The sequence below is a fragment of the Haemaphysalis longicornis genome, unplaced genomic scaffold (assembly GCF_048455015.1).
Source record: "Haemaphysalis longicornis isolate Haplotype H1 unplaced genomic scaffold, Haemaphysalis longicornis Haplotype H1 scaffold_1, whole genome shotgun sequence".
Lineage (NCBI taxonomy): Eukaryota > Metazoa > Arthropoda > Arachnida > Ixodida > Ixodidae > Haemaphysalis > Haemaphysalis longicornis.
Genome location: NW_027526203.1, coordinates 66,637,234 through 66,664,423, shown reverse-complemented (window position 1 = coordinate 66,664,423; position 27,190 = coordinate 66,637,234). Strand labels below are relative to the sequence as shown.

The 27,190-nt window shown below is 48.6% G+C and overlaps 1 pseudogene; it reads left to right on the top strand.

Moving 5' to 3' along the window:
- The first annotated feature begins 1,402 nt into the window (after positions 1-1,402).
- LOC144176190 (uncharacterized) lies at positions 1,403-26,272 on the top strand (annotated as a pseudogene).
- The last annotated feature ends 918 nt before the right edge of the window (positions 26,273-27,190 follow it).

Genomic DNA, 27,190 nt, shown 5'->3' with positions numbered 1-27,190 from the left:
GTTTCCGGCGAGAAATCGGTCGAAAAACGGCACCCATTACGGAAGACGGTGACGGGATGGTGACGTGACGGGGTGAAAAACGGCTGTGGGAATGAGGGCTTACAGTACACTGTAGCCGCGTTATATTTTATCCACCCAATCAACAGGTTAATTCGTCTTTATGAGTTGCCTGATGCATCGCAAGAGGCAGGAAAAATGCTCTCGTGTTCTTTGAAAACTGTAATCATGCAGAGTCCTTCCTTTTTTTATTTTATGTATGTTGTGATGGGGCGAGTTAAGTGAGGAGCAAGGAGTCGGCAAGGACGTAAAAGAAGTTGCGCAGCGTTCGCTTAACGCTTAGAAGTTTCAGACATGGAGGAAAGCAGCCCCGATCAGTCCTTAGCAAAGCGACGAAAGCGCTATTTGCTGCCAAGCGCAAGGTATGTGCTGTCGCGCTCAACTTTGCGTTATCAAAGGCAAGTGGGCAACGGATCGTCTACTTCGACCGCACCTACAACCCATACGGCACCACAAGGCTCTTTTTTAAGCCATGACCAAGGGGCTGAACCTGATGACATGTGTGAGTTCAGTTAGATGTATGACAGCGATGGAGAGCACCGCGGCGAGTACAGTGCGGGTGACGGGTGTCCTGGAGAAGGCTACGACGACCTAAGTGACTGCGATGTGGCGGGCTTAACTACTGGTTTTGAACACTGCAGTGGCGAACGTGACAGTGAGTCAGACGACTGTGGAGAACCTGCGGATGATTTTTTCACCCTGTTTACCGAGGAATGCTTGTCCCACTCTGAAATAGCCATCAGGGAGGCTATGATGACGTTGATGGCGTTCAGTTCATCTGCTGGATTGAACTGGACGGACATGGAAAAGTTGGTTACGATGATGAATCTCTTCCTAGGGAGAGACGTGCTGCCCACATCTAAATTTTCGCTGAGGAAGGTGTGGAGGAAGTTGAAAACTGATGTCGTTAAAGAACACTACTTTTGTCAAGAGTGCGGCTTCAAGTTTCCAAGCACTAATGTAGGCAATCTCACTTTCCCCAAGTGCAGCTCAGTCCGCTCCCGCCAAATGCCTTTGCAATCCTGGACATTAGGAAGCAGATGGAGCTTGCTCTCTCTAGCAAGACGGTTGCAAGGGGGCTGTAACATCTCTAAGGCAGAGACAGTTTAAAACTGCAGGGACAGTCATGACGGACCTCAGTGATGGACAGCTTTACCAGAAGGTGATGAAGGATGCTTCGCCACATGACCTTTCCTTCACCTTTAACACTGATGGGGCAAAAGTCTTTAAGTCGAGCAAGGCACCTCTGTGGCCTATCCAATGTGTTGTGAACGAGCTGCCAGTGGCCCTCCGATGGAGCAATGTGTTCTTGTGCGGACTGTATTTTGGAAAGGGCAAACCGAAGATGACGCCCTTTTTAGACCTCTTTGTTGACGGCGTCAACAGCTTTGAAACCATCAAGTGGCAGTGTGATGGGGTGACGATCGAGTCAACAGTTCATGTCATCTGTTGCTGCGTGGACTCCCCAGCCCGTGCAGCACTGCTAAATGGCAAACAGTACAATGGCTACTATGGCTGCAGTTTTTGTCATCACAAAGGCATCCCAAGTAACGGTAAGTTTATACTGCTTTTATTTCTGTGTAAGTTCTTTTGAACACGAAAGTGTTTTTATTAAATTGATAGAAGCAAAAATGCACGCGCTAGTGGTATATTTGCAGTTTGACTGACAGCAGCAAAATAAAATAATTGTTTTCTAGCATACCGACTGCTATAATGTCAGTGCAATTCTTTTAAAAGACTGTATTTAGGAGTTCATTCTGGTTATACTAAGCTAACATAAGATCAAAAATTAATGAAGACGTTATTGCAGGAGGGTTGCAAGCTGGGCTAGTTGGAATTTAATTCGTCTTCATCTGAATTCGCGCTGGTTTTATCCAAGAAGACATTATTGACAGAGTTGGTATTTGTCTTTCACTTCCAGGGTCAATCAAGTACCCAGTGGTGAAGGAGAGATACAATGCTGCTCCACCAAGAACCAACGAAACTGTGCGGCAAGACATGAAAACATTGCTTGAAACAGGAGTGATGTCTCGCGGCATAAGAGGATTCACGCGACTAGCCCGTCTTCCTCGTTTTGACCTTGTGTGGTCAGTTTGCCTAGACAATATGCATTGCATACTAGAAGGGGTAGCAAGGTAGCTCGCTGACATTTGGTTTACCCCAGGTGGATTGGCAGGAAAAACTGCTGGAGCTGATAACCTGAGAAAGCTGAACCACAGACTGATGCATCTCAAACCACCACAGTGGTTCACAAGGCTTCCACAAAGCATTGATGAGCGGCCTTCGTGGAAAGCAAGCGAATGGAAATGGTGGATCCTTTTCTACGCTGCACCCTGCCTTGACGGGATTTTGGCTGACATCCACCACAATCATTTGTGCCAGCAGCTTGTGGGGCCCGTCCACTTTCTTTTGAAGGACAGAATCACTCGATGTGATGTGCGTAACGCCATGGACAAATTGTCGGACTTCGTCTTTCAAATGGAGGAATTGTATGGCAAAGGAGCCATGACTTTCAACGTGCACCAGCTTCTCCACTTGCCTAAAAGCGTTGCTTAGTTGGGCCCCCTGTGGCCGCATTCCGCTTTCATTTTAAGTGCGAATGCACTTCTTAAGCGAGCCTGAATCGTCCGCCGCCGTTGTCCGCATAGCAACAGCTGCGGGTGCGCGCGCTCCTCGTCTTCCTCCTCGTCTTCCCTAGCAACGGGGGGAGATGGGCGCGCGCTACTCTCCTCCTCCTCTCTCCGCTCAGTGACTGCGGGTGTTGGGCGCCTCCTCTCCACTTCGGGCGGGAGAGCTCTCGCTCGCGTAGCGGGCGCTCCGCATTCCGACGCGTGAGGGCGCTGGTGTAGCCCTCGCCGTAACGGCGGGCGCTACTCTCCTCCTCCTCTCTCCGCTCAGTGACTGCGGGTGTTGGGCGCCTCCTCTCCACTCCAAGATCACGATATCCACCGTAATCGCGCAATCAACAACCGTGCATTCGCACTTACATACTCTCCCCCTAGGGGAAGTGCGAGGGAATTTTTTGAGACAGGCAATGTCATCTTGCTGAAGCTCATCAGCAGTGGTAATGGTGTTCCATCCCAAGTGTGCAAGCGGTTTGTCATGAAAATGCAGACGATGAAGCTTTTCAACACTTTGAAGATGTCGGTAAACACTGAAGCTATCTGCAGCCACTTCCTGGGCCTAAACGTAGCTGGAAAAGTGGAATCGGGACCACTGGGAAAAGGCACTGTGTATAAAGTTGAAGGTGCCCAAAAAGAGGCATTTCAGAAAAAGTTTGCAACTGTGCCACACACAGTGGTTAAGTTCGAACGTGTAGAAGTGCAAGGACAGCAACTACACTCCGTAAGCTACACACGCCCTAAGAAGACTCGGAACACAGTGTTTAAGTGCAAGCAGGGGCAGTACTACGCTGTTCAAAAAGTATGTCAGCTGGCTGACCACAGCTGCGTGTTAGTGTGCACCCATCTTGTGTGTGAGCAATACAAAAATATTGCTCACATTAGCACATTCATGCAGAGTTCGCGGTGTGTAATCATCTGTCTTGAGGAGGTCAGCAGTGTATCTGTCGCGCTCACTGGCAGTGGCACTCACTATGTCGGCGATTTGCCGAACATGTTTGAGAAAGACTGAGCGTGTTCTACTAAGCACTGTAGCACTCAAGAGCATTACGTGACTCAGTTGGCTCTTGGCTGAAAATCTGTCGTCCTGCGTAAGCAAGAAATTGCTTGGAAAAAGGCTGAAGGTACAAAAAGAAAATTCCTCTGGGCACTTGGTGTGCTTATGTGCTCTGAAGGTGAAAGCCTGGGGATACCGATGACTTTTTAACTGCTTCATTGTATTTGCATATCTCATTGCTTCAATTCATCTTTTGGTGTGAATCACTTTGACAGGCTTCGGCATTGTATTTTGTTCTATCTTTTGTGTCTAGCCTGGTTCATATGCTAATAAATGTTGGTGCATTTAACCAAATTCCAGTGTCTCATTTAACTTTTTTTAATTTAGTGGAGCACGTTTTCTTGCAGCTATCGTAGGTATTATTTATACCTGTTCTGGCCACTACTCACTCATCACTGGGCATACTGTTAAAAATTGAACAAAGCCCACACAATCATTACTAAGGCCATATCAGTATGGAAAATATGAGTATGTGAGGTTTGATTCTTGTTCATCACTAACTTGACCATTGTTGTGACCTTAAAAAATTTGAGTTGACTAGTTAAAAATTTTCAGGGCTGAAGGCAACTTTCCAAAAAATATTTGATCCCGAGATCAAATATATCTGAACAATATTAGTTTCTAATACACTTCAATTAGTTGTTATGAACCACAAACTAATAAAACAGCCGAAGTTAACTTGTCCAAATTTTTAATTGAAGCAATTTCAAAAAATTACATTTCTAATTCATCACATTTATTTGTATTAGTTCCTGATAAAACAAATACAGTCATATCAGTTCTCACAAAACTTATACAGACTAATATAACTGAAGTCTAATAGAGCTCTATTAGTCCTATCAGTTCTCACAAAACTTATACAGACTGATACCTCTAAATTCTAATAGAGCTGTATTAGTCCTATCAGTTCTCACAAAACTAATACAGACTGATACCTTTATATTCTATTAGAGCTGTATTAGTCCTATTAGTACTTATAGACTAATAGAATAATCTGTATTACACTAATACATGCTAATAGAAAAAACTGATAGAACTGATACAGGTTCGTATAAGACTAATACGCCTCTTATACACCTAATACAGAAATGTATAAGACTGATACAAGTTTCTATTAGAATTTTTGCAAGGGATGTTACAACGGTAGCAGCTATGTTGAAAGAAAGCACCTCGGGTGCTAAACAAACGCCAAGGCGATCGTAGCTGACTAGCGCAACCACACATTGGTCGCAACGGCTGCCTGCAACAATCGCTGCCCGTGCAAGCATCGCACTTAGCCGCAGAATGCGCCGACATGAAGGGCAATAGCACAAAGAACCTACGCTGCACTCGACCACACCTCATTCGCGCATTTACCATGTACTACGCCGTAACTGCAATCACAAGCCGAATGTGGTAGTACGTCGAGCTCCAAGCCCGATGCGAACAATCATCTTCACCGCTTCACCTCACAGTATTCGCCATATCAGAGCACGGCATTTGTTCGTGTGGTGATCTCTGGCACATTGTTGCATGTTATTGGTGATGGCAACGCGACTTGTAGGAGAGGTAGTGCAGAACGAACGATGGCAAACTTCGCCCTCGATTTTTCAGGAGATGGATCGGTGTCGTCGTGGTCGCCGTTTCTCGTTGTCCAACGAGGGCTTGGCACGTCGGCTTCACCCGTGAGCTGGCTCAGGACAGCACGCAACGTGAAACCGAGCGTTGACCGACGCTGCACTTGGGTTAAGTAACCGGCCACGACACAACGTAACGCGCGGATAGCATCCGAGTTGAGAGCGGAAGAAACTGGGGCGTCCGTAATAGCACACACAAAAAAAGAAACTTGGCACACGGCGACGCATTCGGACTCGCGAGGCGTGCGGACAGTCTTAAAAATTATCCGCGCGAGGCGTGCGGACAGTTTTAAAAATTATCCGCGCGAGGCGTGCGGATAGGGACAGCCGTTCTCGGGTCGGCCGGGCGTTCGCGCGCGCGCTTGTTGGTGACGCCGTTCTGACATTTTACACTGCGTTGTGTGTTGCTTGCGAAGTGCTGCCAGCAAATTACGTCGTGATTTGTGTATCTTTGTGTAGACCTACTCGTTGCTTTGTCGTTCTGTGGGACATGTGTTTCAATGCGAAGCAGTGAATCGGTCGCCGCGGACCGGCCAGCGAGACCATGGTGTACTGTTGTGTACTGCACTGTAAGTCACAGTCAAGTAGGACCCCAGGCGTTTCCTTTCATCAGTTCCCGAGTAATGCAGAACTGGCCGCTAAGTAGCTGAAAAACATTCGAGGCAAAATTTGGTTTTCAACGACAAGTCGGCGTCAACTGTCGTTTGTAGCCGGCATTTCCTCTCCAGAGTCTCCACTGACTACGTCCCCGGGTGCCGGATCAGAAAACTTCTACCTGGTGTTGTGCCAACCGTGTTTGAAGAGTACCCAAGGTAACTTGTGCCGAGAGCCAAAAAGCCTCGTAAGGAGCCCGCATCCAGATGCTCTGTCCCTGTTCCAAAACCAACCAAGCGAAAAGCGGAGGCAGAAGGTGCGGTTGACGTCTCGGAATCACCGGACGACTTGGGTGAGAAGAAACTTAGTGTCTGCACTCAAACAGCGAATAATGGCGCCCAGCGAATAAGTGCGTATGCTTCGACTATCGGCAGGCTTCGTAAAAAAGCTGCGTACCACCGTTCAAAGTGTACCAAACTGAAACAGCAGCTCGACGCTGAACGGAAAGCAAGCGCTTTCTATCGCGAAAACAAAAGGCTTGCTTCTGTCAAGAAAGTTGTCGCTGATTGTGAAAAGGGGGAGAAAAAGGCTACCTTCCTCCTTCATCAACTGGACAGTTTAGTGATATGAACAAGATAAACGAGCTGTGTGAAACATTCTGTGACATAGCATTTCAAGTACAGATCTTTTCGAGTTATAATATTCAGAAGCAAAATGGAGAGACGAGCTAGTTGTTGAACAATTTCCATGACTGAAACTTAAGCGCAAAAATTTTACAGGGACGAGAAAGGGAAAGGGACAGGCGCTTACTATCAACTGAAAGTTTCATTGAAAACGACAACACATTTATACCACCCCCAGGCCGAACTTTTTGCGCTTAGGTTTCAGTCATGAACATATAATATTCAGTCACATTGTACATATTCAGGCGGGCGCAGCCTAACGGTCGTCACACAGTTTGTATTTTCGTTGTAAATAAAAACTTTTCCCTAAATGTGCCGCACCATCTCTTAATTGTTGGTACTGCCGCTGTTGCGTAAACAAAAATTCCAGCACTTTGGTCTAAGGGCAATGACGCCAATCTAAGTCTGTCGTTTTCTTCCGTGCAAACGTCGAATGTTCCACGTAAACTTATTTGCTGACTCAGACCCATTCGCAGGCAAAACGATCACTTTGCAGTGGTTGAATAATTGATTGTAGGGGTAACGCGCCGACGCAACGCACCCGATGAGACGCGCGGTAGTGGACGGCTCCGGATTAATTTTTATCACCTGGGGATCTTCACCATGCGCCGAAATCCCGTACGGATGCTTTTGCTTTTCTTCTCCATGGAAAAGCGGCCGCCGCGGCCGGGATTCGAACCCGAGTCCGCGTGCTCAGCAGCGCAACGCATTAGCCACTGATCCACCGCGGCGGGTTGCAGTGGTTGAATAGAAAAAAGGGCAAAAAGTGTTAGTTTCAGCACATGACAGTTAAAAATAGTGCGACCATGCACCACCGAAGGAAGACCGAGAGTGCGCTCGCATTCGGCACGCGCAAACGGCAGCGGCGAACGCAGCAGGTAGCAGCGGAGCGGCTAGAAAGAGCAGTAGGGCCGCAGCGACACCACAGGGGTGCGGCGGGAGGCGGACCCAGGCAGCACGGAATGTCTAGAAAACGTCGTATTCATGGATGAAACGTCAGAAAGGGATTTCAGACAGGAAAAGACGGCTTCCAGAAGTTAATAATTGCAAGGATAAGATCCCTCCGAAAATTACGTCTTTAAAACGCATTTTTTACAACTGCTTTTACCAGTTGCTCTTCTGGCTTTCGTGTAGCCGTTCATAAAATCCCATGGGAGAGAATTCACGTAAAAAGCCTTGCTCTCTGCCTCCTCCGCCGCGTTGGCAGCGCCCGCATGCGTATGGAGGCTATGGTCTGGGGGTCTGCGCGCGCACTGGTTAGAGAGTAATGAGTTTTGGCGCCAAAGGCGAGTGGCATAGAGTTGGCGGCAGCGCTGTTCTGCGACGCCTGTTCTGTGGCGACGCCGACGCTGTGGCGGAGGCTGGAGCCGAGTATTCTTTCCTCCATGCTGGAGCCCCTTTGTGCATCGCTCTCGTAGTACGTGCAGAGAACAGGGAGGATTTTTGTAAGTATTTGCGGTTTGTGCGGGTCCATACTTCACATTCTGTTAAGCCCGATGTGACCGCCGTGCTATGAACCGTAAATATTTCTTATATTTGTGACAGCGATTGCGAAGGAGAGCTTTATTTTATTTCCATCCGCAAGCGCCGTTCCGTTGTTTTGACGTGTGCAGTTTCGAGCTGTTGTGAAGTATGAAAGGGTTGTATACGTAATGCTGTGGCTAGTTACAAGCAGGAAGTGTATGGGAAAGCAACTGCATTCACCTCGAATACATTGTTCGCATTGTAACATTTGTTAAGTGTTTTGGTATACTTGAGCGACAACTTGTGCTCTACCTTGGAATCATTGGTAGCAGCGCCAAGCTGCGCATCCACCGTAATTCTTACGAAAGCCGGCTTCAAAACTACGCGATAACCTTCGTAAGTCTGTATTCACCCTTAATATCCCAGCTGGAGGGTCGTACGCAAACAAGCGGGTTCGTTTCACTCCTTATGAGAAAATTGTGTCGTCCCACGACGCAGTGCCTCATGACAAGGCGTCGTGGGCATCGTGGGTGAACGCAGGCGGCCTTTATCGCGCCGTAGCGTTTCAGGTGTACGCGTTTTGATGCCGATAAAGCTCAGCAAACCGTCACAACGTGCGTGTCTCTCTGCTCTAAGCGGAACTGCGCTTTTACTTGCGCCTGTCTATTCTTTTTTTCTGCAACAATTCAAATCCACGCATTGCTGGGTATTGCGTACGCAGGTTCCAACCCCGACCTGCTTTGTCTCAGAACTGAGAACCCGACGTCGACATAGCGACATGCCGTCCCAGCCCGATGATGGACGTGGTAAGCGTTGTAATTATGTCCGAACCCGATTCGCGACAAGGCTCGTTGGGCAGCATTAAATTAAAGTAGCGTGAAAATATCGTGCAATTGTTATTTTTGAATATTTCAACCGATTTATAAAATATATCAGTTCGAAATTTCATTTCTTTCATGCATTCCAGCGTTGAATTTTTGTCTTGTTTTTGTTCTCTGTATTTACAGCTGCTTAAAAGCTTTCATCATTTTTCTCATGCGTGCGCTTTTGACTTCAATTCCACAACTGGAGATTACTTCCTGCTCAAATTTCAGTAAACGCCAGTTTACTTAAATGTGCAGAACTTTAAGGCTTCCGTGTTGCAAGTGCGCTTAATGCAATGTGCCTGTTTGCAGCCTTTACAATTGTGCGGTTCCTGAAGACTGATGAAGTGGAGGCTGTACCTTCTTCATGGGTATGGGACAAGATTTGCTTTTGGCTGGTCGCCTGCAGTACAACACGCCTGAAAAATGGCAGCTCCGCGAATGATGGCGAGGGTGCGGAGTACGGGGACTCAAAATGACATCCAAGTAGAGCCCCGAGCGACATCCGATTTGCGCCCCAACCGTCATTCGATTTGAGCCATAAGTTGCACCGTGATTATTCCCTAAATTAAACTGCAACTCACTGCTCAAGTGGAATTTCGCTTGATTTTGGTGGTGTGTTCGCTTGATTTGGTGCGCACGGATGGACGCGGACGGACATTAGGAGGCCCTAAGGTACTCCTCACCGCTACAGGTGAGGGGGAAAGCCATTTGACTCTCGGGTACTAACTCACGGTCGTAGCCCAGTAAGTAAGACGAATGACAGTAACTCTGTCTGGTCTACCAGACACAGGCTCGAATCCTGCCGATGCCTGTGTGATTTTTAGCGATTATAAATGCTATGCTCACGGACGCCGACGGGCATTGCGTGGTCCTAAGGTACTTCGCACCTAAAAGATGGCTATTACCTGCTTGAAGCACCGCGTATTCAACACGCACCCCCGAAATCCGTGGTTCGCATGGAACGTGCGGCGGGATTGCACGGCTGCGATCAGGACCTCAAGATTCGAGCTCATGAAGACTCGTGTCGGGCCACCAGAGCGGCTAGTACATGCACCGCATTTCGGCTAATCATCGGCAAATGCGTGAACGGAGGGAGCTTTTCGGCAGCTTTGCCGCCTAGCAATATTCTCTTCTGCCTTAGAAGTGTGGTTCGTTTCAAGCTTTGTCTCACCGTAAAAAAATTTGAATCTCCCGCCCTGAGGACGCTTCTACGAGTCTCGCGGAGAAGCATGCAATGGCGCCACGCGGCCGCCTAGAGGCAGAAATGCTTCCAACTCGTTCGCGCCTCTCCAAACACACAGAAACATCCCCCTCGCGAGGGGCACGATCAAATGCAGAGCATTTCCGGGGGCGCACGACGCTAAGTAGTTTGCGTTACGTTAATGTTGTTGCACTTGTGGCAACTGCTGACGAGAGAGCGCTCGTCAGCAGTAATTTGAATGAGTCAACGATATAAGGCGCGTTAGAGCGCCATGTACATTGCGTTCCGCCCGCAGGGTCGAGGGATCGAAACCTGGCGCCGGATAGTATTTTCTTTTTTATATGGTGGGACAACGACGGTGCGGACTACGGACGTCAACACGGGTGACATCGTGAGTTACTGAAATGCTCTGCATTTAAAAGGCATTTACTCAATTTGACCAACCGGACGCTTCCTTCAAAAAGCACGACGTACGAGTATTTGGAATAGTAAAACCAGAGAAAAGTGAAATGCACTTAACCACACCATTTATTACTTCAAAGAGATATTCTTGGTAAGGTTAAATCAATGCATGATGCATGAACGGTGTTTGGTTGAGTTTTATTGGTGTAGCATAGGACTGGAAACTGTTTTTATAAAGACATCCCCCTCGCGAGGGGCACGATCAAATGCACAGCATTTCCGAGGGGGTGCGCCGGCAAGTCGTATCTCTCGATCGCGGGACCCGTGTCGCCATCTTTTGGAGGCGCGGGACAACTTGTGGCGCTTTCGAAACAAACGAGAAATGAGTGAAGGATATAAGGCGCTTTCGGTGCATCGAAATCTGTGTCGGTTTCGTGGCTCGGTCGGTAGTGCGCCGGGCACCTTGCGTTCCGCCCGCGGCGTCATGGGCTCGAAACCGGGCGCCGGAAACTGTTATTTCTTCCTGGCTGCGGACTACGACAGGGCGCGCCTGCGGACTACGACAAGACGCGCATGCGGACTACGACAAGGCGCGCATGCGGACTACGACAAGGCACGCCAACGCCGCGTGACATTGTGAGTTACTAAAATGCTATGCATTTAAAAGCAAGTAAGCGCTTGTACCAACCTCGTTACGTCCTCACTTGCGGCAATATTCTCGCGCCGGGCCACGCGCTCATAAACGCCGCCACTTTCTGAAGGCCGCACTATTGGGAGCGCGCGTGCGCAAAAGCGGCGGCAGCGGCCGAGAGAACCGGTTCTAAGCCCTCTGCAACGGGGGAACGGTTCTTCAGGCTCCGCACCGGCGAGCTTCCCGGAGAGAGCAGTGACCTCGCAGCACACGTGAACCGCGCGCTGATGGGCTCGTTGAGTTTTGCGCAAAGTGCCTTGCCGCAAAAATGGCTCGCACACCAATCCTTGCGCGGCAGAGGAATCTTACCGCGAAACGGCGTTTTGCAGCGCGTTTTTGCGCGCGCGGCGCTGGGCGCGCGCAGCGCCACAAGTGTGGACGTACCTTAATGTTAAACTACGGAGCCGGGAAAACTGACTACACTGCTGTTTGCTCTAACGCAAGTGGGCAGTCTTTTTCCATGCCCTTATTTTTCGGGGTAACCAAAGGTGGTAGAGAGTGCACATGAATGAAGCTCATTTGTTTAGCTGCAGTGGCTGTCATCCGTATTTGACCTGTCCAGTTACTCATTTACTATTACATTGCGTGCGCTTTTCGGCACTGTTTCAGTTTGCGTTATCCAGACCAGTAAATGTTCGTTTTATGCTGGGTTGGCAAGTGCTATTTGCAGTAGTCATTCTTTAGAAGGGGTTTAACCAGTGTTATAGTGCTTATTCTAGTGCTTAATCCAAGGATAAAAGTGTGTTCATGCCGCACATGGCTTTTTATTTGTTTAGAAAAACGTTTTTAACGTTGCTGGCGTCAGGCGAGCACTGGTATTCTGCCTAGTCATTTTGTTATATACTCTTTACAATGTGATCTTTCAAATAAACTCTGTTTAATTGTTTCACTTTCCTAAGAGGCTGTCATTTTTTGCAGAACCGGTTTTCCTTGCATCATATTGTTTAAGCGTAAAAATCAAATGTATAAAGTTCTGAGCTGGATGGTAAAATTTTCTGGTATTAACCGTTTTTTGTCAGTGTTTTATTTGTGTTGCATTCTTGCTTTCAAATAACCATACGCAAATGTACAAAGTTGTGGACGTGACAGTGCAAGTTTCTTGCATGTACCCTTCTTTGTATCACGTTTTATTTTGCTGCATTCTTGCCTCGAAATATCCATAAGAAAATGCGCAGAGTTTTCGACCTGATGGTACAAGTTTCTTGCATTGAGTTTTTTTCGTTTTGTTTTCAATGTTTTGTGTGCGCTCCATTCGTAGCGTTTTTGTATAATGATGCTTCTGGCACGTGCAAGGAAGATTTTCCCACTGAATTGTGTTTTGAATGGCAATGGTATTTTTGTGCTCAGTACTTTCCCCCATTGCTTGGTCTCAAATAAAATGTTTTCTCAAACCAAAGGCATTTTTATTGCGATTGTGTGCAGCAAACCGGCCGCATTCACGCCTAGCATCACCTCCGGGGGAAGGGGGGGGGGTAGTAGGGGAGTGGGTTGATGCAGCCGTATTTTATACGCATAGAATCCGGCTCTAATTATCCCAAGAAATGGATTCTTACCGTCTTTCCAAAGCCCTTTTCTAGACTGTAATTATCGAAACGTCTTTAAACCATCTAAAATGCCGATTGAAAAGCCACATTGACGGACTTATACAGCTCTTGCAAAATACCACTTTTAGACCTATTTCCAGAGACGTTTTAAGGAGAATAAATAAGTTGTCTAGAAATAATAATACCCGCTGGACATTAGACGTGATTTAAGACCTCTCTAAAACGTCGCGAAAGCGTTATCGGATTGTCTGGGGTGTTTACAAGCCGTTTATTTCGTCCTGAAAAATCCTGATACCAGACGTCCTTAAAGGAGTACTGACACGAAATTTCTCGCTTTCAGTTTTTATGCTGCAAAGAATACATATTGGCCCAGTAATTACGAAAATCGAACCGAAAGCCGTCAGCCGCCAACACAGAATTAATTATAGCACGTTTATTGCAACCAATTTAAAATTGGGTCGCCACGCGGGAAAATGGCCGTTCGAAGGCCAGCCTGCAAGCGGGCCAGCCTTACGTCACGGTTTCACCCGTGACGTCAAGGACGTTTTTCTTTCCTCCATGCGTTCGCCGCATCGTCTGCTACTATTGCACATGGTCCTCACTCGCCCGCGCAGTCGACACGTCGCCTGAATCGTCAGACTCGGATGAGTCGCTGCCACCCGACAGACAGAACAACTTTATTTGGCCAGGCGATTAGGCCGGCGATGTCTTCGCCGTCGTCCGTATTTTAATATCACTGTGGCTCGAACCGGCGCAGACCGTGACAGCAGCAGCTTGTCGCCACTCTTCTAATCAATCTGATCGCGAAAAAGAAGTTCCACGTGCGAGAAAGTATATGTTAGTGTGTGTAAAAATTGTGCTAGGGGTTGTTATCAGCGTTGAATTTAAAAGTGGCGTTCAGATATTTGCCGCGATGGTAAGCCTACGCTGACCGGCAGCGGAGGCTTGGCGCTCCGACCCAGCACAGCCGGCACCGCGGTGCGGCGAGCGGCCGAAAGATGGCGCCACCTGCGCGCTAGAATGAAAACAGGCCGCGGCCGATGTCTTGGTCACCGATCGCCGAAACGGAGATTATTGCCGAAATAAAGCTCCATATGCGAAAAAGGGGATGATGGTGGGGTGAAAAGTTGTGTAAGGGATGGTCATTCGCAGTTGTACCGATACAAGCGATCAAATAGTCACCACGATACTAAGCCTAAAGTTCCCAACACCCAAGGTGACCCGTGCAACCCCGGGCCCGCTGGCTTGGGCGACAGTTCTTGCGGCCGCCGTCGCGCACGAACTCAGTCCACGTTTAGCTCTGCATGTCGTCGCGTGGAAAATAATGCATCTTGGCGTCGTCGTCAATTTGCTCGGACAGGCTTCCACGAGCAGTACTTCGCATACCGCGAGCTTGCCATAGCAAAACTTGGGCGAGCTCGGCGACGCGCACTGCCGCGTCGCCGCGGTGCCCCGTCGACATCGCGCACTGCGTGGTGCCGGCACCGCGCAGTTTTCGGCACCAGTGCCAGGGAACACCATGCGCCGGCCACGAACTGAAGAGCAAAGACGTCGAACATGCAACGTTTACAAGCATTGCTCACACAGCTACGCCCACGTCTCCTGCACAAACGATGATGATGATTATGGTTAGAGTTTTTTGGCGCAAGGCCAGCTGGGGCAAAGAGCGCCAAACAAAAGTATCTAAAACAAAATAGTGGCTACTAAACCCAAAACAACAATAAAATCAATTAACGGCAGTGGTGATGGCTGGTGTATAGGGCCAGATTTGATTATGCGTGATAGGAAATGAGGTTTAAAAAATTCACATCTGACAAGGACTCAAACACACGCTTAACGGAAAACATGGCATCGTCACCCAGAAACAGAGATGGATGTAGGGGAATATGTTGTCTGTAGAGTTCTCTGAAGTGTTTGTGTCGTGTTCTGTGAAGTGCCTTGCATGTGATTAGTATGTGCACTACGGATAGGGCCTCTCCGCACCTGCTGCACTGGGGTCTAGAAGATCCCGTCAGCAGATACGAGTGCGTCGCATGAGTGTGCCCTATCCGCAGCCTACCCAAGGTGACTTCCGTGTGTCTGTTGTGTGAGTCAGCTGTGTACCGTCCCAAGTGTGGCTTTATTACATGTAGTTTGTTGTCTGTCTGTTCATCCCAGTGTGTTTGCCATGTTCTGCGCAGGTGTTGTCTTATGTGTGCCTTGAGGTCTGTGTAGGGTATCGTTGTAATGTCTACAGTGTTCCTGAGTGCAGCGGCAGCGGCCCTCTCGTCTGCCAACTCGTTCCCAGCGATCCCAGCGTGTCCTGGGACCCAGCAGAGGAGCAGCTGATGCTTCTGTGCATACACAGACATGATAGTGTTAAATACAAGATTACCTATGTGGTTTTTGGGGGGTGTATGCCATGACAGTGCGCGAACAACACTCAAGGAATCTGTGTAAATGATAGACTTTGGAATTTCATTTTCAAGTATGTGTCGTACAATCAGTAAAATTCCATATGCTTCTGCTGAAAAAATTGTTGTGTGGACGCTCATGGTTCCGGCTGCACTGAAATTAGGACCATGAGCAGCGCAGGAGACCATAGTTGAGGTTTTAGACGCGTCACTGTAAAATTCTGCAAGTGGGTATTTAGACTGCAGAGACAGAAAGTGCTGCAGTATTGCAGCTCGCGGTACCCGATTTTTGTCAAGTTTAATAAAAGAAAGGTCGCAGGAAACAGGACGAACTTTCCAAGGAGGTAAAATGTCTGAAGAGGATGATCTGTACACATCTAAAAACGAAGCGCTCAGATCCGAGGCTCGCTCTCTCACTCTAAGTGAAAAGGGCAGAGGAACGGATGGGCGATTTACAAAAAGCACAGATGTGGATGTGTCGTTAAAGATAGGATAAAAAGGATGGTTATACAGCGATGAAATTTTAAAAGCATAAAGTCCATGTACGTCCGTTGGTTGTCAAGGCTCCACTTATTACACTCGGCATACAGACTCTCGACAGGGCTAGTGCGAAAAGCACCCGACGCAAGCCGCAGCCCCAAGTGTAGCACTGGGTCAAGCATACGCAACGCTGTTTTAGTCGCCGACCCATATACCACACTGCCATAGTCTAAACGAGACCCAACCAAAGCAGTATAAAGCCGTAGTAGGAGTTCTTTGTCGGAACCATACGATTGATGGGAGAGAACCTTAAGTATATTCATTGTTTTCAGACATTTATGTTTAAGTTTCTTGATGTGTGGAATGAATGTGAGTTTCTGGTCAAACACAACACCTGAGATCTTGTGCTCCTTGTTCACAAGAAGCGACACGCCATTCAGAGTAATATCTGGGTTCGGATGGACCCCGCGCTTCCTGGAGAACACAACGCAGGAGCATTTTACAGGATTCAATTTAAACCCATTCTTGTCTGCCCAGCCGGCAAGCTTCTTGACACCAAGCTGGACTTGACGTTCGCATATTGGCATATTACATGATTTAAAAGATATTTGCACGTCGTCTACATACATAGAATAAGAGATTGTTGGTGGCAGTGCCTTTCCAAGAGAGTTCATCTTTATGATAAAGAGAGTGCAACTCTACACGCCACCTTGCGGCACGCCATTTTCTTGGACGTGAACCTTTGAGAGTGCACAACCAACTCTTACTCTGAACGTTCTCTCCGACAAATAACTAACAAGGGTGTTCAACATATTACCCGAAACACCGAATGACCTGAGGTCACTAAGGATCTCATAACGCCAAGCGGTGTCGTAGGCCTTCTCGAGGTCGAAAAAGACAGTTAAGCAGTACTGCTTATGCACGAAGGCATCCTTGATGTATGAGTCAAGTGCAACCAGTTGATCGTTTGTCGATCGCCCCACCCTAAAGCCTGCCTGGCAGCGCTCGAGAAGAGCATTGTACTCGAGGAAGTACACGAGCCTGCGATTGATCATCTTCTCGAAGAGCTTGCACAGGCAGCTCGTCAGGGCTATTGGACGGTAACTTGAGGGGGACGACGGGTCCTTTCCCTCCTTCAAGAGAGCCACTACAATGGCCTCTCTCCAAGAGTGTGAAATGTGCCCCGAAAGCCATATTTTATTATATAGATGTAGAAGTGCTTCAAGTGTGTCTGCGTGTAGGTGTTGTATCATTGTGTGTGTAATGTTGCCTGGGCCTGGAGCTGAGGGTTTACACGTGCTCAGAGCAGCCGTAAGCTCATGTAGTGAAACCAGGGAGTTGTAAGAAGTCTGTGATTTGTTCTTGTCGTGTAGGGACTTCTTTTCACAAGAGGCTTTATGTTTCAAGAAAGTGTTCGTGTAGTGTGCTGAACTGGACACGTGTTGGAAGTGTTGTGCGAGTGTGTCAGCCTGGTCTTCCAGTGTGTCCCCTGTTGTACTGACCAGGGGCAGGCTGTGTGTCTGTTGTCCTTTGAGTTTGCGTATACGTGTCCATACTTTCCGTGTGTCTGTGTAGGAGTTTATTGATGTTATGAATGTACGCCAACTCTCTCGTTTTGCCTCACGGCGCAAACGTTTTCCTAATGCCTTGGCCCGTTTGAACAAGAGGAGGTTTCCCGACGTGGGGTACCGACGAAGGATACCAGACGCCTTGTTCTGAGCCTCTCGCTCCCGCCTACAGTCCTCATTCCACCACGGCCTCCACTGGTTGCGCGGGGCACCAGAGGCGTGGGGAATGGACTTTTCGGCGGCGTCGAGGATGTGCGCCGTGAGGTTTTGGGTAGCTTCTTCGACGTGTAGGTGTCCTATGGATGTGTGGTGTGGTTTGGATGTCTCTGTAAATGTATTCCAGTTAGCTCGTGCTTCATTGAACCTATTATGGGAAGATGGACTGCATGGGCCTTTACCTATGTATGTGAGTGAGGTGGGGAAGTGGTCACTACCTTATGGGTCAGTGCCCACAGCCCACTCGAGGAGAGGAAAGAGAACTGCGGAGCCAATCGCCAAGTCAAGACATGAGTATGTGTTGTGTCCTATGTTATGGTATGTAGGCTGTTTATTGTTGAAAAGGCATACTCCTGAAGATGTAATTAATTTCTCTATAAGGCGACCTCGGGCATCCGTGCGAGAAGAGCCCCAAAGAGTGTTGTGAGCATTAAGGTCGCCTGTCAGGATGTATGGTTCGGGCAGCTGGTCAACCAGCGCCTCGAAGTCAGAGCTTAAAATTGAAGCATCATGGGGAATGTATATAGAGCATACCGTTATCAACCTATTAAATATTATCAAGCGTATTGCTACAGCCTCAAGGATAGTGTTCGGAGTGACAGGGTGGCAGGGTAAGGATTTCCGGGCAATTATGGCCACACCGCCAGAAGAGTGTCTGCAGCCATCCCTGTCCTTTCTGAAGACCATGTAACTATTCAAGAAATTTGTGTGCTTGGAATTCAAATGTGTTTCCTGAACAAACATTACACTTGGCTGACTAGCATGCAGTATTTCGTATACATCGTCAAGATTTTTAAGAAGGCCTCTACAGTTCCATTGAATTATGTTTTCTCTTCCCATTATTTAGTGTGAGAGCTACTAGAGTGTGTGTGCTTGTTTATGTGTCGTCTTTCGGGGCTGTGACTCTCGCCTTTTTTGGTTTGTCGGGAGGCTTTGGCGTCGGGACGCGTTCCTTGCGGTGGACCGCAGGCAAGAACGGCCCGACGTCCATCTCATCGTCCGATGTCCTGGGTGTGCCCGTCGAACAGGGCCCCCCGGACTTGGCCCCCCTTCGGGGCCCCTTCGTTTGACCCGCCACCGCCGCAGGTGTCGGGGGCACCAGAAGTTGCACGGGCGGTGCGGTGGCGTTGGGAGCCGGTGCGGGGCCCGTGGTGTCCATGGCACGCTCCAACGCACCGGAGGACGGGGAGGGAGGGACGGGAGCGGCACCGGTCCCGACGGAAGTGGTTGCCACCACAACCGCTGCTGCCTCAGCAAGCGGCGTGGTGGTGAGTTGGGCTGCCAGAGGCAACCCAAGGGGGGGGGGGCGGGGGACGGACCAGGTCAGACTCGCTGAACTGGGTCCCTGTGGAAACCAGACGCCGCTCCACCCCCCGGCGAGCTGCGTCGGCGTACCTCCCCAGAGGGAAAGAGGCGAACCTCTTTCTCGCCTCTAGAAAGGTGATGTTCTCAGTCACCTTTACATTTATGATTTGTTTTTCTTGCTTAAATTTCTCACAAGTGCGAGACCATGCTGCGTGGGGCCCCTGGCAGTTGGCACAGGTGAAACTCTGGGTGTTGCAGTTTTCGGACGGGTGGTCATGTTGGCCGCATTTCGCACAGGTAAGGCGGCCGCGGCAGGAGTTGGTGGCATGCCCAAACCGTTGGCACTTAAAACAGCGCCGCGGGTTAGGAATGTAAGGCCGGACCGGACATCGAACAAAACCTGCATTTATGTATTCTGGAAGGCTCGACCTGTCAAAAGTTAAGATCAGATGCTTTGTAGGTATTTGTTTGTCCTCTCTACTTATGTTTATGCGCCTGACCCCTGTTCCGCCCTGACCTCGAAGGCCCTCCAGCAGGTCGGCTTCAGTTCCGTCCAGTAGATCGGGATCGGAGATCACGCCCTGGGAGCTGTTTAAGCTGCGGTGGGGCGTGACCCTGATGTCAAGATCACCGATTCGGGTCTGGCTCAAGAGTTTTTCTGCCTGCTGCTGCTTGGTCACTTCGACCAGCAATTGTCCACTTCTTTGTTTCTTGGCTTTGTACGCCTCACCAATTATACTCATCACGAACTTCGATACCAAGAAGACAGACAATGAAGCGACAGATCTTTCTGTGTCAGTTGACTCAAGTACAAGAAAACGGGAATAGTTGTTTACAGTTGTTAGAAAGACAGTTGTTGAAAGAGGTGGAAATGAAACTTCGGTGCGGCCCCTTTTCGGGGGCCGATCACATCTGGGGGGGGGGTTGAAAATGCCATATAGCATAGTATAAAAGCAGGGAGACGGGGGTACTTTCTTCTTTGACCTTACCCTGGTAGTCAAAGAGGTCCCGGAGCTCCCTGCCTGGTAGACAGGCAGGGAGCCCATCGGCCGGAGCTTGACCAAGGCTCCGACGGCCACCGTTTACGGCTTCTACCCTTCACCTTTAAACACCTCGCCACGGTTGGACACGGCTTATGTGTGGGAGCTCGGGGTCCGCGGTGTCGCTGCTCACCGTCACCATGAGTACTCAAGGTGCCCCGTGCGGGGTCCTGCACAAACGAATAGCACCGACAACAGCAGCGCAGGATACCGTTTATAGTTCCGAAAACGACTATATGGCGTCATCCTGAACCGGCCAGACAGGTAGGCCGATGTTTCGTCACGCTGAAAGCGATTTCGCTAGTGCTGCCGGTTTGTGGAAGCTCGCGGTCTGGACAATCAAAATCGATTTTAGATGCGATTCCGGCCTTGGATCGCTGAAAAAATTTCTGTGAGGCATCTGTACAAACTACTGAAGCGAATTATCTCATTTTTAGGCGTCAATATTTGGTGTCAGTACTCCTTTAAGCTCTTTTGTGCTACCTGGGGAACCAGCCGCATTGCGAAGGCCGTATAAAGGAACGCGCGCGCGCCTCTCCAGTCCGGCCGTGCCTATACACGGCCCCTCGATCAATCGCACGCAAGGTGCGACCTGCTATGTGACGCGAAAACGGCGTCCGGGGTCTAGTGCTCTTGGCGGCCGCCGCGGCGCTACCGTCCGGGGAAATGTAAGGTCCCTAAAATTAGGGAAACGCTCTACGGAGAAACGCTCTGATGACGGCGCTGATATGCCGTTATGCTTGGCTATGTTTAAAACAAACGAATGCAATTCGAATCTTTTATAGTTGTGAGAGCTAAAATTTATATTGCAAAAGCCTTCATATTGGCAAAGTCTCCCTTGTGCCTGCTAGAGTATGCCGGAGCAGCCTTCTAGCCGGGTTCCGTGCGTGGCGCACGGCTGCTAGTTGCTAACCTCACAAAGCGCGCACTCATGGAGCTGCTGCTTAGTGTTTATAGTTGGTCCGCAGTGAACGTGACGCTTACTGAGACTGAAAAGTCCTCATAAGGAGCCTGAAGTTACAAATATTGATACTGCGAACGGAGCGTTCCATTTGTTTACTGCATTCGCATTCACCAGCGTTTCACGCACTCTGATATTGCACTGTGTATTTATATCCGGAAAAGTCACTTACAATTGGAGCTTTGAAATTCAGTTTCATATATATTTATATTCCCCTAATAAAAATCATTTGCAAGTCAAACTGCACAACGGCCTTGTAAATTTTCAAGCCCATTCGTGGAACACTGTTGTTCGAAGCCAAGAAAAAACGTTTGAACCGAGATTTTCATGCAGGCCTTTATTTGTTTACAACAGCAATAACAAAAAACGTATTTGCAGGCTGAGATTCTTTCTTGCGAAAAAATAAAGCAAGAGTAAATGCAGCAAACTTTCATCTTCTACAAGTTGTTTGGCTCCACGTGAGCAAGAGTGAGGAATCTTCCTGGCTTAACCAGAAGCTCTAACTGTATTTCAAATGGTTTCTTCAGGTAGAAGCGGCCTCGAATTTGTCCATCTTCGTCCATCATTTGTCGCTCAAGGAAGTTGGTGCGCATAATCTTTATCAGATGATTGGGATCAAAAAGAAAGGAAAAGTGGGTCACCCTTCCTTAATGGGTGAGGCACAGTATGAACAAGAGTGCCGTCTCCCGAAAGACGTTTGAAAAGGGCAATATTTGTTTGGTGGTTGTCAGTTATGACTCTTTCACGAGAAATTCCACGTCTTCGACAGCTTTCGATCAGAACTTCTATCGTCATACAAAACAGCTTGTCGTTCTTCAGGCATCGCGTGAAGAAATAGCCAATGAGTATCACATAGCTGGTTGACAATCCCCGTAAAACAACACACCACAGGCGGTTTGCCAGTTGAGGTGTCGTGCTTGCCTCTCCCCCGGGGACCATGTCAACAATGGCAAATATTTTGTCCACTTGTCGGTCATATATCACCTTCTTTGCGATAGCCATTTCATCAGCAAAAAGCATGCGCAACACACAGTTCCTTGCGCTCCACGCGATGGCGCTCCTCTATCAAGGAGGTCACGCCAACGTCATCGGTCGAGTGCCCCACATACCTTTGAAGTGTGGAACGACATGGCCACTTCAAAAGACCTCTAGCGAGCAAGTGTTCATACCCCTTTCGCGAGCAGATTTTCCAAAGCACACATTCGCGCAGTATTTCTTCACAGTAGGAGGGCTCTTGCTTGTAACAATTAACCACTTGGTTGCTAATAAACCGAGCAGACCCTGTTGCCCTCTTTTGCAGTTTCCAAAAACTGCACGAAAGCATGAATCGCCTTGTCGTTTGATACGATTGAAGGTGGTCCTTCAGTTCGTCGAGTTCACTCTGCAACCTTTGCAGGTCGTTTAATTGGCGAGAAATCTTTTTCTTAGTCGGGCCTCTATTTTCTTGTTCTCTTCTATGATGCATACGATGTCTCAGGTGGTTTGGCACCCCACATCAGTTGAAAACCCTCTTTCTACGCGCCCTTCTACGGGGAAGTCAGGAGCGAGCGCTTCTACATCATTGTGATCAGGCAGGTAACCTTCGCTGAGGCTCTCTCTTGGACATCTACGCATGCATCAACACATCAGAGTTACATTTACGACGCTTTCTGGGCTTCGCAGTTCCTTTCGCCTTGTAGTCTTGGTTGTTGGGAAACACGGTGGGTACGGCCAGGCGCGTAGCCAGGATTTTTTTTCGGTGGGGGCTAAGGTTGTTCTCAAGCCCCCCGTCCCCGCCCCAATGAAAAAAAAGCGTGGTAGTTTACCTGTTTGGTTCATTAAAAAGACTGAATTGTCCTGATAACAATGATAGCAGTTTTATCGCCAACTTCAAAGGAAAAAATCTCCCAGCTCCCCTCACGGGAACCCCTGTGTAGATGCGACGCATGGGGGTTCACGTTGCAGCGTTGGACAGCGGAAGAACGGCGCTGGAACGATGAAGCGGAGCGGCGCAGGCACCGCGTTTTATAGCACGCATAACGGTAAGGGGACGCTCCGGCGCCAGTGCGTCTGCCGCGGCTATGACGCAACACAATCCAACACAATCCACTTTAATCCAATCCAATCCAATCAAACCCAATCCAATCGAATCCAATCCAAGCCAAGCCAAGCTAATCCAAGCCAATCCATTCGAATACAATCCAATGCCCCTCGCGAGAGAGTGTTCGCTATCGGAGAGGAGAGGGGTGAGCGGCGGAGAGCGCAGCTTACGCGGCGAGGAGAATGGGGGAGGGGCGGACGCCGACAACAACGCCGACGCCGGATGCAGGGACAAGGCGAGTGAACGACATGCAGTCGCATCTAATAACCGAGATATTAAATAGAACATATGAAGCCGTGGCGAATCGCCGCCCACTTTCCCGCGATTTCTCTATGGCATCACAGGTTCTAATTGGTACGATTGTAGCCAAACGCCCCAAGCCACCGCCAAGGAACGTTGATTGATTGATTGTAGGGTTTAACGCGCCGACGCAACGCAGGCGATGAGGCGCGCCGTAGTGGAGGGCTCCGGATTAGTTTTGACCACCTGGGGATCTTTATCGTGCGCCGAAATCTCGTACACACGGGCGTTTTTGCTTTTCGCCTCCATCAGAAAAGCGGCCGCCGCGGCCGGGAATCGAACCCGCGACCTCGTGCTCAGTAGCGCAACGCCCCGCCAAGGAACGTGATTGCGCGGTTGTAGAGGGGCCTCCACTGATCCTACCATTTTAATTCTAACGCGCAGTTAACACACTCATAACTACTATTTAGTGCTGGGCTGTATACATCACTCCTGCCCATATTACGTGAGTGCAGCGCTAAATATGAGTTATTGATATTTGATGCATTGCTTCGGTTGAAAAACGTCTGTGACTGAAAGAGAGCGTGTGAGTTACCAAAGCTAGTTCTACCAAATTGAACGAGGCTGTATTTTGTCTTCATATGGCCCCTTTAGGGTCTCTCTCATGATATTGGTGCTGACTATGATGGTATTTGCGCCAGGTGAAGTTGTAAACTGGGTGAAAATCCGCAGACCACGTGGTGCAAATCTGTGCCCGTGATACGGGACGTATACTGCACGCACGGGCACCTTGTGCAGGCATTGCATTAAATAGCCATAGTTTCATGTGAATAATTGCTTCCTTTATTTCAACGTGCGGAGTATGATGAGTGTGAGATCCGCAATAAAATGACGTGGGCCGTCAGAATGAGTTTTTTATTTAGTTTTTGACCAAAATGCAGAATAAGTTTTTTTTGCATACAAGCATTCTACGCCCGTACAGCAGCTTTCAGTGCATGGCCAATGAAGCTCATTCTGTAGAGTTTACATCGAACTCATGCCCTTAGGTTATGTTTAGCGCATGTCTTATCTTAAAAAAAAACAAGAGGCTATGAATTATGCCTACAATAAGCGTCATATCACTAGCAAAAATTTCAGGAAATACTAACCTTATATAAACACACAGACATCCCGCACAAGACCAGCGCTGTTAACGACGAAAGTTACACGAACATGGCATGCAGGATTAGCCGTCACGCAAAGCGGAATAATTAAGCCATCGGTACTTGTTAAGCAATGCCAGTTAATATTTCCGCTTTTGTTTTTGGTCTTCATAGCTTCTATCAGGACTCCGGGCAGACAAGAGAAGGTGGTGCTTTGTAACATAGCGAATCTGGTTGACATTTCAGCACAGCCCAAATGTCGAGTCTGCCGTAATGAGCTCCCCTATTACGTTCTGAAATAGTTGCGTCAATCTCTGTCAAGTATTCAATGCTTCGTACATAAATGCCCTATAGTCTGTCTGAAGACGCGCACTATCCAGTAACTTTTCTGAGGAGGTCATTCCCTTTAGGTGTAGGTACCACTTCTGGAAAAAGTGGGGTAAGTCACTGCAAAATTGACCATTCAATGCTGTATCGAGCTTTAAATTCAGCAAGAAAAAAATAATAACGGAAAGACGGCGGTGTCTGGCCATACTCTGTGATTAGGCGTGTTCTGTGCAAGTTGGGCAAAATATTGCTGTGTTCGGAATTTTGTCGTGAGATCTGAGGAAGGAGTAATAATGAGGTCCTACCATTTTGATTTCAAACTTTAATGAAAGGACATACTAATTTTTTAGCTGACTCGTGCGCGGCCATTGGTCAGCCCAGTACACACGGCGGGTTTTAAAGCTAAACGGTAAAACAGCCTCTGCAGTGTATGAGCACGGACGGCTCTGGAATGCATAGGGCGTACAGGAACTTTGTAGTTTTCGTCAGATACTCGGGAAATCGAAATTATGTTGGGAAGCTCCTTGGTCCATCAGAGAACGGAGCATTGGGCAGTTGTACCGAGCCAGCTTCGCCTTCGCTCGTGGTGCGCGATGCTTTTGTTTCCCGGAGTCCACCAAGAAAACATGCGTAACGGCATGGCCCCGCATACATAAATGCTACAGACTGCCGTTTTTCAGCGTGACACAGACAGTAAAGGCATAGTTACAGTATTGCCTTGGTTGACAGCGACTTTGATGTTCACCTTTCAGGCTACGACATGATACATTTGCTAAAAATTGCGAAGTTTTGTACAGTGATAATTCCTCGGTCATATTGGTTATTAAGCAATGCTGACGATTGCTCAAAATGACCTTCATTGGACATTTTAGAATGTATACGGAACAGTTCAGGATCCAGGCAGAAAGAATCATATTAGCGCGCACCCGTATTTGGGGGAGGGGCGGCGGAGGTGTGGTGGTGCTCTTGATAGGGCCTGTGGCCTGTAGCCTGTTTGTTTAATTACGAAGTTCTCTTGTCATGGCAGACCGATTGAGCATTGAAAGAACGATACGTCTTGCCATTCATGGGCACGTTACCGAAAAAAAGTAAGAGCGGTACAGTTACAGTTACCTAACCCCAAAAAGTAACTCTGTTACAGTTACAGTTACGAAGTTTCCAAAAAGTTTCCAAAAGTTAAGTTGCAGTTACTGTAAAAAAGAAACGTCGTTACTTTTCCGTTATTGTAAGAAACTAATTATTACATAACAATATTTAGCTTATTAAATAGAAACGTACGAATGCATGGGGGCCCAGGCAGCTGTTGCACTTGCTCTATGTTGACAGAAATGGCTGCCAAACGTTTAGAAAAAGTACCAACACGGTGGTCGAACTTATACTATACCGAGCTTGAGGACAAAACAAACGAAGCAATCAATGTCAACTAAATTTATTTTCACCTACAGTGTTGTCGCTTGACCGCCTTGCATAGTGAGGGAGCAGGGGGAAAAGGGGATGTGGGTGGTGGATCGCCGGAAGGCCCTTTGAAGGGAAAGGGAAACGGATGTGGGAGTTCTTCGGTTGTCGAGGACTTTTTGAAAGACATGCACTGCGTTATCATTTTATTTCGTACTTGTCGTTGGAGGCGGAGACCAATTTGAGCTATTGCCGAAGCGACGTTTGCCCGTAGGCCCTCGGAGTCGTTCTCCCGCCCCAACCCCCAGCCACCCCCACCCCAGGAATGAGCCAAGGTTATTTCCAAAGGGAATAGAAACTGAAATGGACGCTTTACTGTTTTTTCCTGTGCCCCCTGCCCTCATAAAGGCCATTTTTGTCTCCTCGACCGGGAAACACGGTTTTCCCAATCCCAGCCTTTCACAGAAACCACGTACCCGATCCCAGAGCCCACTCCCTTCGTTTGCTTTGAGGCGTAGGCCGAACGAAGCTCGCCCAAGTATTCTTTGTGCCCAACATTCAGAAACAGACGTAGCTACAGTATTCGTTTCTGCCCCAGCTCTGGAAACGAACTCGTGAAGCTTTCCAAGAATATTTCCTTGTTCAGCGGCAGTGTGGTCAGGCGTCTGCCGGCCAAGATGCTGGCTGGTGTGTTGTGGTCGTCGTATATGTGAAGCAGCGTGGAATTTATTACTTCCTCAGCCTCGTTCGAGCACTGTTGAAAGCTCGACGAAACCTCTAGACCAGCCAACAAACCACGTGGTCCCAAACACGGCCAGGGGTCTCAAAGGCGCACAATGGTCGCAAACAACCGAGACATGCATCGAACACTCTACAGTGCGCACAGGGCCGGACGAGCGCGGGGATGCCGAGAGACTCCCCGCGGCGTTTTATGACCCCACAAACGGGGCTTCACGTCGCTAATGAGAAGGCGACGCATTGACTGGAGTTTTCCAGGCTTCTGCGAAAGTGCAAGGATTCAGTACATTGTGCGGTGTTTGTAGATGTTTTTTTAAATGCAGAGCATTTCAGTAACTCACGATGTCACCCGCGTTGGCGTCCGTAGTCCGCATCGCTCCCCCTACACTTTATAAAAAAATAATACTTACCGGCGCCAGGTTTCGAACCAAGGACTCTGCGGGCAGAACGCAAGGTATACATGGTACTCTACCCACTGCACCACAAAGCCGACACAGAATGGAAGGTTA